Here is a 6818-nt window from a genome sequence, read left to right on the forward strand (position 1 = left end):
AGTTTGAGAATCTGGTGAGCCTGAAACAGAGACAGTTAGAAGGTGGCCAATTGTGCGGGGACAATTTACAGGACGCAAGTGTCACCAACAGTGAAATATTATATTATAATAATATTATTCAAGAGCACCAGTGAAGAATACTTGATACGAAGGGTATCTTCGTTCCCTTTATATCGGTAAAGAATCACAAACTCACATTTTGTCCTTGCTCTTTCACGTATTAACTTGTTTGAAAATAGAGAAAAATTATACTTTTCTGAAGTTTGACTGGGTTTGGTTGTTTTTTTGTGTGTGTGTCTGTGGCAGCCACCAAAAACCAGGTGCAAGACCTCTCAAAGGAGAGAAAATTGTGCTTATGACCTAGACGTACCCCACTGTGACCTATCGGTTTGCGTACCAAATCACCATTCCTTTTTTGTATTGTTGTCACCATAGATGTAAACAGTTTTGTTGACAGATATGTCTAAAGCATTTTATCACTCGGTGATAAAACGTGGCCTCATTCAATTCAATGCATGTTGGTACACGTGTGTCCATACGACTCTTACTTGTTTGCCTACAATTTTGTCTGGTGTGTGTTTAAATGTAGGTGTACGTGCTTTTTACCGTCTTTTTCAACAGTCTGATTTTATACAACTTTGCTTAGGATGTAAACTTTTCAAAATATATAATTTTCATTTTTTTCAAAGCCGAAGGTGACAGTTATTATTTTTTTAATATGTATTTACGTTTCCTGGTGAATTTATATGATTTGTCAAAGACATTTTGCTCAATGTTGATTGTGTCTCTAAAGTAATTTTTAGGCTCTTTTACTTTTAAATGTTATAAAGCCTAACAAAAAAAAGAAGATTCCGGGTCTTTATGTCACGATTGAGAAAAAGCTATCCTGATTTCAACCAAGATCTTGAAGAATATGGAAAAAGGTTCCTTTCTAATTTGGAACTCTACAATGAACCAAAAGATGTAGCTAGGAACCAACCATTCATTTAATTATTTTTGCGAGCGGAAAGTGGAATTGGTTCGCTCATCCTGTTCATTGAATCAGTCGTGGCCATTTCTTTTTTAATCTGTGATAATAATGTAAGATAGTGAGTGTACCCCATAGTTTTATATAATACGAAATATATATGTATGTGTATATAAATTATATATTTATATACACATATATATGATATTTACCATGATGTACAGAAATTCCTTTTTGTGTACTTCTGAGTTTTTACATTTGAAACTTCAGACACTGCTGTGTTTTCATCTTTTGAGGGGTTGTGTGTGTGTGTTGGGGGGTGGGGGGTGTCCCGCTCAGTTTTTTTAGGGAGGGGGGAGTGGGGAGGGTATTGCTTTTAACTTTGTACAGAAGATGTTTTGCATCTTTAGGTTTTTTAGCTTTAAAATACTATTTATAATTTTATAATTTAACCCAATGAAGACTACAGTTTCCACACAGTGCAGTACTCCGATCAGGAGTCGCCTCGATAAATCAGAGGTATCAACAGTTTCATTGCATCGCAACTTCAACTGTTTCTCCTTGATTGAAACTTTTTTTATGTGGCCAAATGAAAAATAAACTCGTAAAACAATAGCCTCCTGGGCTTCACCACTTTCTCCTAATTTTTATGCATGCAGAATTATCAGACATTTTTTTGTATGCTCTTATGACCTTATACAGTAAATCCTGTTCACCATGGAGCACTCCGTTCGATTTTATTTGGAGCCAAATGAAGAGCAAGATGGGGAAGGTTACGCACGCACTTGACCACTATAGCAGGACTGGTGTTTTGCCCTTTCATTTGATCGTCCATGATGCGCACCGGCACAGCAAAGTTTCTATAGAAACTAAAGAGAGACAGCCGTGGCAGTGCCGGATCTAGGATGGATATTATTATTCTTAAGTTTATAGTTAAAGGTTACCTTCATTGTGTTGGGTTGAAAAAGTCTAGTAAATATTGTCCATATGTATCACGGCCTGGTGGGATCAGGCGCTCGTCAATTTTTGGGCTCGTGGAGTTATTGGTATTGTCTTAAAGCTTGTTCATTTGTCTTGCTTTTGATGAAAGAAATGCCCATTTATCTTTAATACAAGTCGAGATATTTGTGTTTGAAGGAGGTGGAGTTGACTGGTTTCAGAGGCAAAATTAGCAAGAAAATGGCCGCCAAAGTTTGGTTATTTACATTACCTGAGAGTCCATGGAAACTGACAATTTACACTTTTTGTGCCTTTAGTCAACGTTTAGCAGTAAAATCCACACAGAAATGGGTTCTTAAATGGACATAAAAGTTGTTGAACCAAAAAGCAAAATTTAGATTAAAATGGCCAAGCCGTCGGAAAAATGCCAGTTTCTTTACTTTCATTTTTTTTAATAGCGCCTGATTTCACCATGCCGCACCACATTTATACTTTTATATTTTTAAACAATATTTCATTCTTCTCTCCCTTGTCGTGATTATGGAATGTGTTTTGGTGCTCCTTTGGTTTTTTTACATGTATCTCTCGTTCTTCCTTCTCACATATGATCTAAATCAGGGTCACCAAACTTTTTAAAAGTGAGCTGGATAACTGAGAGAATGCTGAGTGCGGCACAGATAACTGTTTTGTCCATGTAATGCTCGAAATACATTTAAAAAGATGACCTTCCTATTAATTTTTTTGTTCGTAAAAATATAAAGACAACAAACATATTTTTCTAATTTTAAAGTTGCTGTAATAATGCAATATCTTTCCCCTATAGTGGCACGTGGCAGGTCAGATGAGCTGAACTCGCGGGCCACATCCAGCCTGTGGGCAGTAGTTTTACGACTCTTTCTGATCTAAATTGTGTCCATGGGAATGGAAAGTATTTACAATCTACCTGTCACTTCTCTTTTTTGCTAATCTTCAGAACTGGATGAGTCTTGTATTATAACTGCCTGCATCTGTGGTGTAATAGTTAAGCCCTTCATTGTTACATGTTTAAGATATGGGTTCGGCCACATGTGAGGAAGACTACTTGAGTGGATGGTTGGCGGGTGCTCTGGTGTGGTTTGCTTCTTCTTTCCTATCAAACATCTATCGTCTTTATCTACCCTCCTTCTTTTTTGTGTTTGTTACTCTCTTGTAACTCCTCTAATCTTCAGCACTCATATGACCTTATTGTGTTGCAAGTGCCGTAAAATTCTTACTAAAACTAAAAAAAGACTACTTGATCAAATGTCTCTGCCTTTCTAAACTCTACCAGCCTGTCTTGTAAATGATCTAAATTGCATCAATGCGTGTATGAAACATTTACAAACTCCCTTATTTCTATATTTAGCAAAATATAATAGTGACCATAATAACAACCGTAACCGTCACATTGATATTAGTGGCAATAAAAATACAACCAGAGATCAGAAAATGGATATTATATATATATAGAGGAAGAGACAGGCCCCCGGAAAAGATGGACAGAGGGGTCAGAGACAGATTAGACAAAACCAATATAACCAACATGCAGCAAGTGATACAACTAACTGAAGAAACATGTTTGCTTCTCCTCTCGACACTGTAAAGTTACAGAGGCTTGAAAAAGGGAAAGAAAAGGAAGGTAATAAATGGTGGTGTGAAAGAGTACCTGCTGAAATGAATATTGTGCTCGGGCAGTGATCTTCAGTCAGTACAAAATTCACATTTGTAAGTAGGTGTATGAGCCCCTATCTGTCTGTAGTTAACAGAATGCCCCAAACTCATGTGGGAAAAACTGCTGATCACAAAAATAATGTCATGTTCAGCTTTACCTTCGGTCCATTTTGTCTGCTGAACCTTGAGCTCGATATGGATTTCAATTTCTGTACCAGCCAAAAGAAATTTTTTTTGTTTGTTTTTTTTGGTCTCAAAATACATGCTGTAGCAATTGTTGTTGGAGAAGTTAATATAATGTGTTTAAATAACTGGCGTCTACGTTGAAGCGGTGTAGCTTTTCGCCATTGCACATAAAAGACATGTATTCGATTCTCGTGTTGGAAGATTATTTAAAAACTCAAGTATCAATGTCTGCTGGGATGTTGTATGTCTCTTCTCAGCCCAGGTTGCCCTGACAGGCAGGATTGTAGCAGCCCGTCTCCTGAATTATCTAATTATGAGGCAGCGTGGTCAAAATACAGAAATCGGAGAAACAGGCGTTTGTCCGCCAGTTTGGAAATTTTTTTTTTAATTTTGTTTTTGGCTCAACACCTTGTATGTCCATTCAGAAACACTTTTATGTGTGGATTTTATAAGAAAATGTTGTTTAAAGGTACGAAAGATATAAATTTGCAGTTTCCAAGGACTCTTGAGCTATGGAAGTCACTGAACTTTTACGGCCATTTTCTTGCTAATTTTCTTCTGAAACCAGGCAACCCCATCTCCTTCAATCGCAAATATCTCAACTTCTATTCAAGATAAAATGATATTTTTTTCTTCAAAAGCAAAGCAAATGAACAACCTTTAAGATGATACGAATAACTCCGTATGACCCAAAATTGACAAGCCTGGTTCCACCACGTCGTGACTCAAATCGTATTTAAAGGAGTGTAAGACATTTACAATTGCAATTGGATTTGATGATGTGTCTGGTCTGGCAAACTTTTTTCTGAAGAAGATGCTTCAGGTAACATAGAATCGATGCAATGGGTCTCTTGTCCAATAAAAATAAATGAGATAAGAGGATACATTATGGTTCACAGTGGCTGGTGGTTTCATAAATTCAATGGGCAAAAAGCCTCTGAGATTCTTGTGTTTGTATTCAGATCTCATTCTAACTAGGTTGTCGGCGGGTGCTCTTGTGTGGTTTGCTCCTTCTTCGCTAAAATAAAATAATAATAATAATAATAGATAGCAGTTGTATAGCGCAAATCCCCACTCAACAGTAAGCTCTATGCTTTTCACAATCTATACTATTACCCCAGCAGACCTGAGAGCACTCTGAAACAACCTCAACTTCCTGGGAAGCATACGGCACTATCAAATACATATATGTGAAGCGTGCTAACAAAATGAGTTACTTCTCAGATTCAAACGCATTGGAAATAGATACATCACGCTTATGGGTGAAGTTTTTGCAATTTATAAGCATGAATGAAGTAAAGGCATGTTATATTTAAAGAATATGGCATCAATATAAAATCTACAAATTTGACCCAAGTGTCGATTTTTGGCCGATATCTCCATTTGTAGATTACGAAAAGTAACTCATTTTGTCAGCACGCCTCACTTATCGTCTTTCTCTCTCCTCCATCTCTTCTTTGTATGTTTCTCTCAAGTCATACCTCTAATCTTCGGCACTTCATGGCCTATTTATGTGTTGTAAACGCCGTAAAACTCTATCTACAACTAAACTTAGATCTCATTGGAATGTTGTCCTTCATGTGAGATGGGTTATTTCTTGCTCCTAAGGAGGGGGGGGGGAGATGATAGAGAGGCAAAGTGTCTTTTATTACAAAAAATCTTCAGATTCCTGATTCCACATGAGAAGCCTGATCGCCGATTATGATTCATGTATTTGATTGTCTTCTTTGATAGTATTTGTCTGTCTGTGCCTGAATTTGAACCAAAGTGGTTTATCGATGCATAACATTGTGGTTTCCAAGCTGACCTCTTAATTAAATTTTTATTGTACCTTAGAAAGTGTGCGGAGGTCTTTGTGGGATATGAATGGTTGGTTGGTTGGTTTCCCTTGCTGATTAAGACAGAACTGTGCGTGTATATTATATATGTATATCCTCTGTTGTGGGCCATGTGATTATTTTGAATAAAGATGCAATGATGGATGAACCACAGCATTCTCTTCACTTCTTCATGTCCTTGTGCTGGGATTTTTTTTTTTCATTTTTATCCGGGGGGGGGGGGGGGGGTTCTTGTGTTTTTGTTTGTTTTGTTTTAGCATTAAACGTTTTGTTTTGTTTTTTTAGGGGGGGGGGGCATCTGCTCTTAATGGGAAAAGGGGTGGGAATATAAGGGAGGGGGTAAGGGGCATTTAACTCTAATTGTGAAGGACTCACAATCAAAGTTTTGTGTTTCTTGAGGATACAAAATATCCTCAGGAAATGTAATCTTACTCAGACAGTGAATGACTCAAAACCAGAACTGAGGGGAGACAAAGTATCCCAACGGACACAGACACTCGACAAAATAAATTTCCCCACACAGGAAAAGCCTAATCATTATACGTCACAGACACTCATCTCTAGCTTCCTGTTTTGGGTTGAAGATGAACGAGGACACTTTTGTTCAACAAAACGAAAAAGCAGCCACAACAAGATGGAAGTTAACAGCAAATGTGTGTGTGTGTGTAGGAGGGGGGGGGGGATTTTTGCCAAATTGTATACGTGTAATACCCATTACAGCACTGCAGAGTTATTTAACAGGCGGGGCCGCTGAATTTAATGTCTGCCTCCAATAGGATTACAACAGAGCCCCAGGGCAGTGCTACTGACTGAAATGTCTTTAGGCCATTCCCAAAGGGGGGATAAGTGGGTGGTTGGCGAGTGCTATCAAACATTTATCGTCCTGATCTCTCCTCCTTTTTTTATGTTTGTTACTCTATTGCAACACCTCTAATCTTTGGCACTTATATGACCTTATTGTGTTGCAAGTGCCATAAAACTCTTACTAAAACTAAACTAAAACTTAAAAGGGGGGATATTAACATGTTCTTATGCACAGTAGAATTATAAATCCGCTGATTTATCAATGCCATGCTCATACTGTGCTGGAACAACATAGGGGGAACTGCTGCTTTTTCTTTCTTCATCCTTACTATTGTCATTTTTCCTCTACTTCTTTTGTATGTTTGTAACTCTCTTGTGAACTACTATTTCCAGGG

The sequence above is a fragment of the Aplysia californica genome, unplaced genomic scaffold (assembly GCF_000002075.1).
Source record: "Aplysia californica isolate F4 #8 unplaced genomic scaffold, AplCal3.0 scaffold00152, whole genome shotgun sequence".
Taxonomy (NCBI): domain Eukaryota; kingdom Metazoa; phylum Mollusca; class Gastropoda; order Aplysiida; family Aplysiidae; genus Aplysia; species Aplysia californica.